Source organism: Podarcis gaigeae (assembly GCF_964106915.1).
Source record: "Podarcis gaigeae genome assembly, chromosome: 1".
NCBI classification, from domain to species: Eukaryota; Metazoa; Chordata; class Lepidosauria; order Squamata; family Lacertidae; genus Podarcis; species Podarcis gaigeae.
The window spans coordinates 62,696,779-62,709,498 of NC_139678.1; the positions used below are offsets into that span (position 1 = coordinate 62,696,779).

At 40.5% G+C, this 12,720-nt stretch overlaps 1 long non-coding RNA gene across 1 annotated transcript in view; it reads right to left on the minus strand.

Annotated features, from left to right (window-relative positions):
• LOC310851138 overlaps window positions 1-12,720 on the minus strand; it is a 39,506-nt gene that overhangs the window by 7,428 nt on the left and 19,358 nt on the right. Inside the window, exon 2 of the long non-coding RNA XR_014567588.1 lies at window positions 3,282-3,349. This is a non-coding gene — a long non-coding RNA (uncharacterized lncRNA). The remainder of the gene's footprint in view (window positions 1-3,281; window positions 3,350-12,720) is intronic.

Consider the following 12,720-nt stretch of genomic DNA (forward strand, 5'->3'; position numbering starts at 1 on the left):
CCTAGAAATTCAGCCTAATTCCTTTGCCCAAAAAACCTCATAACAATATCAAGCACTGCTGTGATGCTTTGCAGATCCATCTCAATGAGACTGATACAGAAGCAGGCACCCCTAAAATGATCCTATGCACTGCAAACTACAGTCAGTATTTAATTAAATCTGTTTTCAGTTTCTTTGTGAAACTAGATGGCAAATAAGCAGAGAAAATTATTTTGTTGAATTTGTAGATGTCTCACTCCAGAAATATGTATTAAGATGGTGTGCTTTGATGGATTGTATACTGCTCTGATGACATTTGGAAACCAGAACTGCAACTCATTCCGGACTATGGGTCTGTTGGCTTTTGCAAACCACAAACTTCAAAATATGCTTTTCCTTATTTATCTTACATGGATTCTTGGATTATTATAACAGCATCCTGTTAGAGTGGTGCCAGTGTGAACCCTTTGTATTAGAAACACAATTCATGACACTTTTATACACAGCCAGCTTCATCATGATGCAGGCTAAATGTCTGAGGGTGCAATTTAGGGCAATGATTTGGGATATTTCTCTACAAAACTTAGAGTGCTATGGACATTTGAATGCCGTCTTTGAGCTAGCTGACAAAGGGAAGGTGCTAGGAAAAGATAGGTGGGGGAACAGGAGAAATTGAATTTAGTTCACATTTAAAGATGAACCTACCTAGTGCACACTTTAGAGCTACTCTTTGAATTCACACTTTTCTGAATTTCACAATTGGGTGGACAGCTGTTTGCATACCCTCCAACATTCTTCTGATGAAAATCAGGATGCATGTACTTTGGTGCTGCGCTGCCCTGAGAGTTAGCTGGCTTGAACGGCACCCAAAGACACCTGTCTTTTGGTGTTGTGCTCTTGTGAATGTGTGGTGGGGGTGGGGAGCCAACAATTACCATAATGCTGATTATATTTGCTGGACTGATTTCCATTCTAGAAATGGGATGAATAACCAGCCACTGGCAATTTCTGTTTCCATTTCTGTTGCTGTCAAAATTCTCCAACATCCCTAGACAGCATGTCCAGCTGACCAGGTCCATTTGCTTTTCACTGTGTGGTGCCATGGCTGCTGTGGCACAATCCTCTACTTGTATCCCAACAACCATAGCAAGTGTAGGAATGAGATCTCCAATAAAATTAAATTTACTGTCTTGGCACAATTTCACTGTGCCTTGGGACATTAAACAAGCCCTGAGTTGGCAAACTAGACTTGTGATGATTTCCCACTTCATAGCAATTAGGTGTTTTGAGAAGTACAATGTCTTAGAGCTGTTAAGCCTTGTTAAACACAAAGTTGCGTCGGTGAGCCAAAAAAGGGCATCTGTGCATATGTTTAGCCCCATTGACATCAATGGAAACAAACCAAATTAAGTGCAAAATAACTTATGGATCACTCGCTGGCAAGAGGCCATTGCAGGTGACCTTCTTTCACTGTGTTCCTATCAGCACATAATCTGAAAATAACAAGCATATTTATTCTGCAGGAGGTGAGCTGATTCAAATTGATGCCAAATTACTGACTCAGACAACACTAATGGGTACATTTGTGAGCTGGATAGGGAAGGTTATAGGAGCTATAGAAAAGATGGCATCAGTCCTGTCTCCCACCAGAACCCCCATGCACAGCACCCAAAGGCACGTGTAGAAGGCACATGAAGCTGCCATATTGCTGAAGCTAAGCAACCTCTGCCTGATCAGTGCTTGTACAGGTGGCTGCCTAGGATCAACAGGTGCATTGCTTTGGATTCCACAATGGAAGAATAGTGGGATATGAATGGAAGGAAATAAATGAAACCATTTCCCAAGCATTCCCCAAAACTTTTCTGCCTTCATGAACACCAGCAAAACTTTTCAAGGTGCCTCATATGGTACCATGTTCTGAATTAAGGCCTCGACGTGACATCCTTTAGCCATGTTGATTCTTTCTGTTGTGTTTATCTGCGATTTAGACAGAAAATTATGAAGGCGGTTCAGCTAAAGGGCTGCAGCTTCTCCCCTCCCTGTTATCTTTCCGCAGGGCCTGCAAGACAGAGCTGTTCCACCAGGCTTTGGCCAGGGCACAGCCTGACTCCCTCCTTCGGCAATCTTCGCGGAGCTCTGGACCAATGGTTGCCATTGGTTTGATTTGAATTAATTTTATAATGAATGATTTTAGAGTGTTGTGTTGTGTTGTACTGTTGTACTGTTTTATTGTTGTTAGCCGCCCTGAGCCCGGCTTCGGCTGGGGAGGGCAGGATATAAATAAAATATTATTATTATTATTATTATTATTATTATTATTATTATTATTATTATTATTCATCCTGTACAGAGGATCTAATGGCCCACTTGAGAAGGTGGGACCACTCAGCAGCCTGAGAACAACCCTATGCTGCCTAGGCAGGTATTGTAATTAACACACAATTCAGTGGCTCACCACAAAGGACAGCCAGCTGCATGCAAACTGGAAGGTTCTCAGTTTGAGTCCTGGCACAATTGCTCCTTTCTGAAGATCATCTCTGACATTCTGGAAACTGCAGAAGGGAAACTACTCCGTTACTTTGTGGGGATGGAGACAACTGCTACCATTGTGTGTCTTTTCAAAATTTAGCACTGAAGCATTTCATTAAGATTCCTCGACCAAATAAGCCACATAAAAGACACAGTTCACTTCATATTTGACACCAGGGAGATAATTTGCTTGAACGCCCATTCTCATGGCCAGTTGAAGCTTTTAAAAGGTTTTCACTAAACAATGTATGTCTGATGCAATGCAGACATGAAAAGTTATTTCACAATGAGTATTTGGCAGTAAATGTTTATTTAAAGCTATGTATAGCTGTTTTGCATGCCAGATCTTCCGAAGGCAATTGGGAAAGTGAAGTCATTGTATAAGCAAGTTGACAAGAATCCATTCCTATAAGTTCTACAGCTGTATCAAGATTAAAAAATAATCAGATGAGACCAGTACATTAGTTTTTGCTTTAATTAAATACATATTTCACTAAACTGTGACATGCATAATTCACAAAACTATGAATAAACTCAGTGGAGGGATGCCAAGATTGCCAAGTTGCCAGTCTCAAAGAAACAGGGACAAAATTGAAGGTCTCACCTTCTCCGGTAACTTTTTTCTTTGCTTTATAGCAACAACAGCATGTTTTTCTTATCAGCTCTGAAACGTACCAAGGCACACAGAAGTCCTTTTGCTTTTTGTAATGAAAACCTGTTTTTACAAACCCTGTGGATTTTTCAGCCATCGTAAAAAATTAATGCTATCTTACGTTTGTGGAAACTTGGCGTCGTTCCTTGGGATGTTTCTGGCTAAGGTATAAGCTTGCTTCATTGGCTCCTGAAAGAATGATTTGTTATTTATTACTAAGAAAGGCAACAAACTCTATTAATATTGTAGAACTGACAGGAAAATATTTTTCTGCCTGCCATAGTGGTCTCCCCCCTCCCTTTCTTGTTCCTTGTTTTCTCTCCATAATCAGATGTGAGAATGCATTTTAGAACAACAAAACAAAATAAAAAATCAGTCAGGGGCTACTTGAGTCATTCCTTTGGGTTTCACCAGAGACAGGCTTAATTAACAATCTTTGCCGAAAAGTTTAGCTTCTCTGAGTTCTAATTTTGTGAAGAAATACTAGCTAGGCTGGCCTAATTGTCACTGTGAGCTTGTAAAGCTAAGCACTGGCAAGACCTCATTTGGGGCATGACCCTCAGTTCTAGAAACCATAATTAAATACAGGTGCTAATAAATTAAAAATGAACATGAAAACAGGTTTAAAAATGGGATAACAGACATAGGGGGCAGATAATAGGAAGGGAAAAGGCTGAGCGTGTTTTGCTCAGAAAGTAAAATAAAATATGGGGAAGGTTTTGTAAAGTCTTCAGCTAGAATAGGGTGCCTTGATAAAGAAAAAGAAGGATAAGCAATGTATCGGCTTATTTTATTTATCATATTACTATCCTATCCCATCCTTCCTAGGAGTTCTGAGCAGACTTCATGGGACTACTACTCACGCCCAATTATTCATTTTACCATCATACTGACACAGGCTGCATACATAACATTCTCTTAAAACACATTTCCCTCCCACCCCTAGTTTATCCCCCTCCCAAACTATGATTCTCAGTACCCTTAACAAACTACAGTTCTCACACTTCTGGGTCGGCGCCATCGCCGAATGGCGGACTCCCTCCGAGCTCCGGAGGGAGCCGGCTTGGCAGGGCCTGGGTCCTACCGCACCGGCGATGCGGGGACCCTTAAAAACCACGGCCAGAGGAGGCCGTGGACATGGAGACTCGGCTGGCACCGTTAGCGCTCTCCCGGCTCGTGAAGGAGCCTTTTTAAAGGCTACGGATCGGGTGCCGGGGAGAAGCGTGGTGCTTTGAGTTCTCTGCTATCCCTGCCGAGCGCAGCCGCATGCCATCCGGCGGAGAGCGCTGACTTCTTCTATTGAAAATTCGGCTCTAAAGAAGAACCCGTGAGTAATTGGAATATGGACTAAAAAAAGAAGGGATAAATTTTTTAAATTCGGAGCGAACGGGGGAGGCGGAAAAAAGGAAGTCAGCCCACCCCTAAATTGTAGAAGAGCCAAAACAAAGGACTGGACAACTAAGATCGAGTGTAACCTTATCTTGCCGAATCAGCAACTTCGCGAGGGAAAATTATAAGATTGAGCTGGAGGAGAAAAGTGGAATTATTTTTAAAAAAGCAATCCCCCCCCCGGAATCCCTGGAGCGATTCGTGAAACAGCCTGGGGAAAAGCGATGGAGGTTTTGACAGCTGTCATAGAGCTGTCAAAAAGGATGATTAAAATAGAGATTTTGTTATGAGGACTTTGCCGGTTATATTTGTTATAAATTGAATATAAACTGTTTTAAATATCGGTTAATAAGCTACTTGGACTGGTGGATGTGATTCTGGAAGGGAACTTTGCTACTGTAATCCACCTAGAGGAGCCGAGGGATATTGCATGGAAACTTGAACAGTTGAATGGAACTCTTAATCTCCTGGGAAACTGCAGGAATGGAACATTATTTTGTCTACAGAGGTCTACACACTACAGGAAACAATGGAACTATTTGTTGGAAAATGAAAGGAACATGATGCAATGCTTTGCTCCATGAATAACAAGCCTCTGCAGAGACACTAGAAACTTTTGGAAAAAGAACATTTCTGTGGGAGAACAGAGAAATTAAAAGGAGGAGAATGATTGACAAGAACAAGGAAACTGGACAGAACTGGGGGAACATTTGGGATATTCAGGTTTGACAAGCTTATGGATACAAAATTGGAGTTTTTACTCCTGGATATAAAAACCTGGATAGAAGAAATGGGCCCCTTTTTTGATAGACTCCTTCTACGATTGGACATCCGTAATCAAAGACTGGCAAAGAACCTGAGGGACATAGTGTAATGTGGGAACTCCAGGAAGATATTAGAAGTAGAGGGATAGGTGAAACGCAAAGGGGAAAGAGGGGAGGGAAAATTGGAATCCAAAGGCTGTAAAATCACTATTCATATTTATCTTATTTCCATCTGTACTATGTTTGAAAGGGGGAAACTCGTGGAAGGGTATAGATCGATCTTAGGGGATGGGAATTTGGATAAATTGGGTTATTGATGATGAGTGTAATTTGGGGATAAGAACTTGTTGAATTTAATTGCTTATTTGGAAGATTTGGAACACAAGAGGGGGTAGGGAGGGGAAGTCCTAGTTATTGGCAAAAAGTTTATAGATTGGATTTAATTTGTTTTGATTTGTTTTAATTTGGAAAACCTTAATAAAAATTATTATAAAAAAAAAACAAACTACAGTTCTCAAGATTGTAAACACAGCCTCAGTATGTTTTATTCAGAAAGAGTAAGAGGAGGGGCAGGGTCACCAAACAGAAGTCCTACATTAAGAGCCTGCAGTTACTCTACGTCTACATAGTGTTTATAAAGCAGAGTGTGTTACCGTCTTTTTATTGTTTAGGGATCCCAGCACTTGAACCAGAAACTAAGGGCTTGAACTAGGTGAGATGCTATTAGTGAGTGCATGACTGGTCTATTCATAATAAACAGAAGGGAGGGAGCAGTCTAGATTGACAGGTCAGGATCCAGGAATATTCCTCCTTAACAATAATTCTGTGATTGTTCCCATTTTACAGATAGGATAATGAGCCTGAAATGTATGAGGCAACATAATAATCCTGTCTGCACTATCCTAAACTGGAACTTGAACCCAGGTCACACATAGGGAAAAGGGGATCGCTTAATGGTAGATTAAATGTTTGGCTTGCATAAGGTCTGAGATTCAATCCTGGGTATTTCCATGTAGGGGAATTTATTTTCTTTCTGCCTCAAACCCTGGAGAGTCAGTGCCAGGCAGTGTCAACAGAACTGAGCAAAATAGGCCCATGGTCTAATTCAGTAATAGGGAGCTTCATTCCAGGTCTGCCCTATTTTTTAACTGTGGGGCTAGTTGATGTACCATTTAAAACTGACAGAAACTCCAATGCCTCATTTAAGTGTGGGTAGAAACCACCTAGAGAGAGTAATTTGCATGCAGTAAAGTTTACAACGCCCTCTTCAGACAATCTCTTTTTGAAGCTTCCATTGTAATAGCAGTAACGTGGTTTAAAGTAAATGGGAATTTTGCCAAGGCTAACATTTCAAGATTGGGGCATGAGATATCCACATTCATAGCCAATATAACAGTGACCACGTCTATAAAATACTTTCCATAGAGGTCGGTGTAAAGGCTTCCTTTTTTCCAAATTTATAGGCAGGGTGTTAGGAAAACCCCAAATTTCCATATATAAACTGTAGAAAGTTTGTAAAATTTACCAAAGCAGAACACACACAGGCACACGGCCTGGTAAGCAGCCAAAACGATTATTTTCCTAGTGGGTGCCCATCTCCATGCATAGCTATGGTCTATCCCTGCCGCCCTCCAATGGCTTAACTAAGGATTGCTTCCCAATCCATCATCAGTTCCAAATGAATGAATCACAGTATATTTCTTCCAGCAGCTTTTCTGATCACTAAGGCCTGGTTTGAATGGTTCTTTGGGAGCTGGGTGTACATTTTTTTTGTCACCGAAGCTGCTTAAGGGTATTCTCCACACCACTCTCCATGCCTGATATTCTCAATGTATTACAGTTCTTTCCTTTCCATGGATTCAAGATAGCATTGTGGAGAGTGCTGATCACTTGCTACATGGGCATAAGTTATTCAGTGTTTGAATTCAGTGTTAATCTTATCATTCATTTATTTAATTTCTTGCCTGCCCATCACCATAAGGTCCCAGTGATATTAATATGCTATGAGTTTAGGTGAATCACAATGAATTAATAATACATTTGAGACGGCTTCTGTGCAGACATGTGCATAATTATTGTGTTGGAAGCTTTTTTTACCTCAGTGGAGGTTTCTGTACGGAAGACAACTGTATTAACTGGTAGGCCACACAGATTGTGAGGTGCTGGTTGCTATCGTCAGTATGTCCAAACCATCTAAATAGTAAATATAGTACTTTCCAAAACATTGACTGTGTGTTGCTATGGAATAAATAAAACCAGCTGTGCCTATCTGTCCTACTTTGCCTTTAGATATACTAGTCACCCAGAAAGGAAGCAGAAATCTATGTGATTCATTAAAATCACCCACAATACATAATTTGCCATTATCCAAAGGTTTAAAGGCTCAAGCTGTATTCAGGTGTTCATTGCAATGCAAACATTCCAAGGTCCTACTGACTTTAGGGTGGGAGTTTTAAACATATGCCTAGCTCTCATAATGAAATCAACAGGAAATAAAAATGTTGACATTTGGGCTGGTTTCAGCCCATAGATTCCTGAAATACAGGACCCTATTAAAGCATGGTCAGAGACAATGCGAGAAGCAGCTTTTAAATTCATTATATGGGTCTCTCCAGCCTTATAGAGAATACAGCACAAACCTCTACCAGAATGGATTCATGCTAGAGGGTGATAACTCTCCACGTAATTGATTACGATGCAAAAATGGGCATCTCGAGCAAAAACAGATCTCCATTTGATGGTATCCTTAATATAGTTTAGGAGCCAAACTTTTAAACATTTCCAATTTCTGCTGAAGTATGCAGTTTTCATTTTCTCAAAAAAGATTACGGTCCTTGTTGTTTCATCCACTCGTGAATTATTATTGGATGCGAGATCACATAAACAGTCACGGTATTCTCCCTCCATCATTAGTAACCACGAAAAGTAAAAACCATAAATCAACTGAGTCAGCGCAATCAGGCCCAATGTTTCACAGAGCAGATTTGGTGCACAACCTCCATGCATATTTTGACAGATGCCGTAAATAATACCAAACACAATAAAGCCAGGAATCTCCTCTCCCCCCCCCCCCTTTGATGGCATCAGATAAACTGGCCTGCTGTTGTTTGTGAGAAATATAAAATAAGCACTTGAAAAGCAGGTAGGCTCCACTCAAGCACAACACATGTGCCCCATATGTTCAATTTTACAGCACTGTATTTTGCACAAAGTGGGATTCTTTTTCCTTTCCTCGGACCATTTGGAAAAACAGGGCAACATTTTTAAAAAGCAAACTCAGCATATTACCAATAAAACAGCTAAACTTTGTGATGCAGTTCCACCCCTTTTTCCTGAGTAAAGGCTGGACTGCAAAAGAAAACGTTCTGGAGGGTAGAAATGCTGAGAAGCAATTAGTGTGGATGATCTGTTCCTTCAGTCTCATAGGATTCACAGGAGTAATGGCCACAAGATGGACTCCTAACATTGGGCTTATAAAAAAAAATGTCTAGATTGCGGATAGAAAAGAGTTTTCTCTCTGAAAACTCAGGGTCATTCAATAAAGATGAGAGATTTGGGACAGACAAAATGAAGTCTGTCACACAATGAGTGGCAGACCCGCCACTGCATGTTAGTTGACAGCCACAACCTAGATGGTTTTAAAAGAGGTTTAGACAAATCAGAGGAAATTGTACATTTCCCACTACTGAAATGGAAAGAGGAGCTTCCCAGCCCTCTGTACACTGGCCTGGAAACTCTTTGGTTTGTCTGAAATGCCTCCAGCCTATGAGGACAATCTATAGTTACTCAGTTACTAGAGGAATGTACGCCACAGTTACTAAGCGCGCTTTGAATGTTTTCTTACATTATTTGTCCCAGGGTTGAGTCCTGACCAGAAAACAAATGAAGAAGCTGAGCTCTAGTAAACGCAAGCAAAGGTCCTAATCCCCACTACTGCTATTTCAAACAGATAATTGCTTTTTGTACACTTCATTACTGTCTCAAGGGATGCTGCTAATAACTTTGCTGTGCTCAGTGTGCTGTCTCGTGCACCAGAAGACTACATTCCTTCATCCTGAGCTTAATGCTTCACATTTGCTTAGAAGTTATTAAGGCAATGACTGTGCATCATAAGCAGCCTGGCCATTGTCTTAGCCGCAGATGTTTTGGAAAAAGAGAATGCATTGTGCTTTTAAAGCATAAGGAGATAGCGAGGCTCGGAGCCAAAGCAATATGTGTTGGTTGCATATTTAACGATGATGTCACTGCGGAGAGTGTCTCTCTTCTTTAATCTCATTTGAGTTTCAAAGTAGCCCAAGAAAATGTCTTCAGTCAAAGAGTTTCCTCTTCAAAGCTGCTATCCACTTCCCTGAAGATGCATCATAACTAGAACTGTGCATAAATGGCCTTTTGAAATTTCCCATTCTATTTGTGGGCAAACAAATTGTCATTCAAATGGTGTGCATGCACCACATCATGTGATCAATTATGCAGGGCGGGGCTTACCTGCCCCCCAATATTTTATTCAAGTTGGCACCCCTGCCCCTAAAGCTGCTGCAGGACGTATTTCAAGGGCATGCAAAGGGCATTAGAAAGAGGGGAGACAGAGGAAGTTTTTGCACTAGTGGAACTGCTTAACTGGATACATCCCACAGCTTCTTCCCTTCCTCCCAAGCAGAAAAAGTGCCTTAGCAGCATGGCCACTATTTCCCATTCTCCACAATGTTTCTGTTCTAGAGTTAAGGCATTGTGAGTGGGGGATTGCGGTCTATACACACACAGTGGATGAAATCCTGCAAAATGGTCTTCTTTTTCGAGAGGAATGAGAAAAAGGGAAAAAAATTAAGTCTAAGAAATTTCAGCTCACTTCTGTAACAACAATCATTTGCTCTAATTATTCTATAACTTACATCCCATCCTTCTCTACAAGTTCTCTAGGTTGGTTGCAACAAATAAATACCTTAAATGGATATCATTTACAGTTCTGTTCCAAGTGTTGTTTATGTATTGAAGGGGTGTTACATAAATGATGGAGCAAATTTGTTTTCTGTGGCTCCAATGGAAGTTTATTGATTTATAATTCTCACTTCCATAAAGCGTACTGAAGTGGCGTGAAACAGGTTCAACGGTGGGGAAAGCAGGATGTGAAACATTAGGAAGGATTCCTGACTGCATAAGCCTTAGCTGCGTTGGAGCATCTTTATATGTCCCTTTAGTTTATTCTTGGTCTAACGTTTTAATAATATGTGTCATATTCATTGGGTGACTGAGAGAGATCTGATATCAGAGGGTTGCCAATGTGATGCCCTTCAGGCCCAGCCAACATGACCAATGGTCAGGGATGATGAGAATTGTAGTCCAACAACACCTTGACTACCCCCATCTTAAATGTGGTTTGCATGGCTCTAATGAAAAATCAATAAAGATTTTTGCATTAATCAATTTCAAATAAATAAATATAAACAAAGAAATGCTACTGGAAATCCACCCACGTGTGTATCATCTAGGCAAGCTGCAACAACCATTTAAAAAACCGCACGCCATAAACACTCACAATCACAGATAACCCAAAATGACAAATAGATGGCAACAGAGGCTCAAAGTACAAATCTCATAGTGACCATAAGGGCTTACAAAATCCAGTTCTGTTGTCCTGCTATAGAACTATAATGGAAAAGTACATGAGCATCTGCAAGTATCAAGGATTTCACCAATACAAAATTGATACAGATGACTACTTCAAACCAAAAACAACGTATCATTGGACAAGCCCATATCTTGATGCCTCAAGAAGGCATTTTCAGCATTACACTTTCAAAATCTATATGTACTGGAGAGTGCTTTCCTAGACAAATGTTGTAGAGTCCAATATACCTGAAACATTATTTTTTGCTGGATCAATCTCAATTTCAAATCTGCAGAAACATTTCCTGTAGATTCTGAATCAATTTTCATATACAGATAGGTAGCCGTGTTGGTCTGCCATAGTCAAAACAAAAAAAATTCCTTCCAGGAGCACCTTAAAGACCAACTAAGTTAGTTCTTGGTATGAGCTTTTGTGTGTATCTGAAGAAGTGTGCATGCACACGAAAGCTCATACCAAAAACTAACTTAGTTGGTCTTTAAGGTGCTACTGGAAGGAATTTTTTTTGTTTCAATTTTCATATATTACTATTCATTTATTATTTCTTTTTCTTTATTATATATTTTTTTAAAAAATTAATCTTTGTTAAATTTGAAGATAAAAACATAGTTATAATGATTCTGGACATCAGGGAAACAGTCCCTGAGATGTGCTTGCCTGCATAGGGTAAAAAGTAAAAGTAAAGGACCCTTGGATGGTTAAGTCCCTTGGATGGGGTTGTGGTGCTCATCTCACTTTCAGGCCGAGGGAGCCAGTGTTTGTCCACAGTCAGCTTTCTGGGTCATGTGGCCAGCATGACTAAACCGCTTCTGGCACAACGGAACACCGTGACAGAAACCATAGCGCACGGAAATGCCATTTACCTTCCCACCAAAGCGGTACCTATTTATCTACTTGCACTGGTGTGCTTTCGAACTGCTAGGTAGGCAGGAGCTGGGACAGAGCAACGGTAGCCCACCCCATCACATGAATTTGAACTGCTGACCTTATCTGCATAACACTCTAAGTGTGTGGCCAAACTTCTCCCCTCATACTTTCCCTTGTAATTTGTGCTGAATAGAGTTTATTTGCTACAAAATATATAGCCTACAGGATGAGTATATCCCTCTGGTCCCAAGATAGCAGCAATCAGATGAACATTCTATTTAAAGTCAGTATTCTTTCCAGGGCTTCTGACAAAGCCTCAGAATAAGCGGACAACAAATTAATGGATCAGTTAGGTACGGTGCTAGATCTCTCCAGCTCCAGTTCTGCAGCATCCAGATGTGCCTTGGGATCCAATAAAGCTTTCATGAGAACATCACAGATTCATTGCATGGAAAGCAAGCCGGGATGTTATAGACAAGTCCGATTTTTAAAAAAGCACAGGGCATGGTCAGCTTCAAAGTCCCAGCTTCAAAGTCCCATTGATTTCACTGGATCGAAGCACATGTTTTAACTTCAAATCAGTAGGATTTAAAGATGCTTAGCTTTGGCTGGATTGTGTTCATAATTTATGAGCAATATCAGAAGTTATTAAGGTTTTAAAAAATCTGATTCTCTGCTGCACAGCCCACACTTGGTTTTTATTTATTTGAACAATATTGCAATTATTTGCCAAAGTTGCTATACCACAAAAATTGTTTGCCTAGAAATACATTCCATCCATCATTTGTGAGAAAACCAACAGGAAGCAAGCAAGAAAAGCTGCCCCCCCCCCCCCCGTTTATGAACGCTTCCCTTCCTGTTGCTGGGAACCGTAGATGATTGGCAAATGGCTATTCTTAAGAATTTGCAGATCCTTC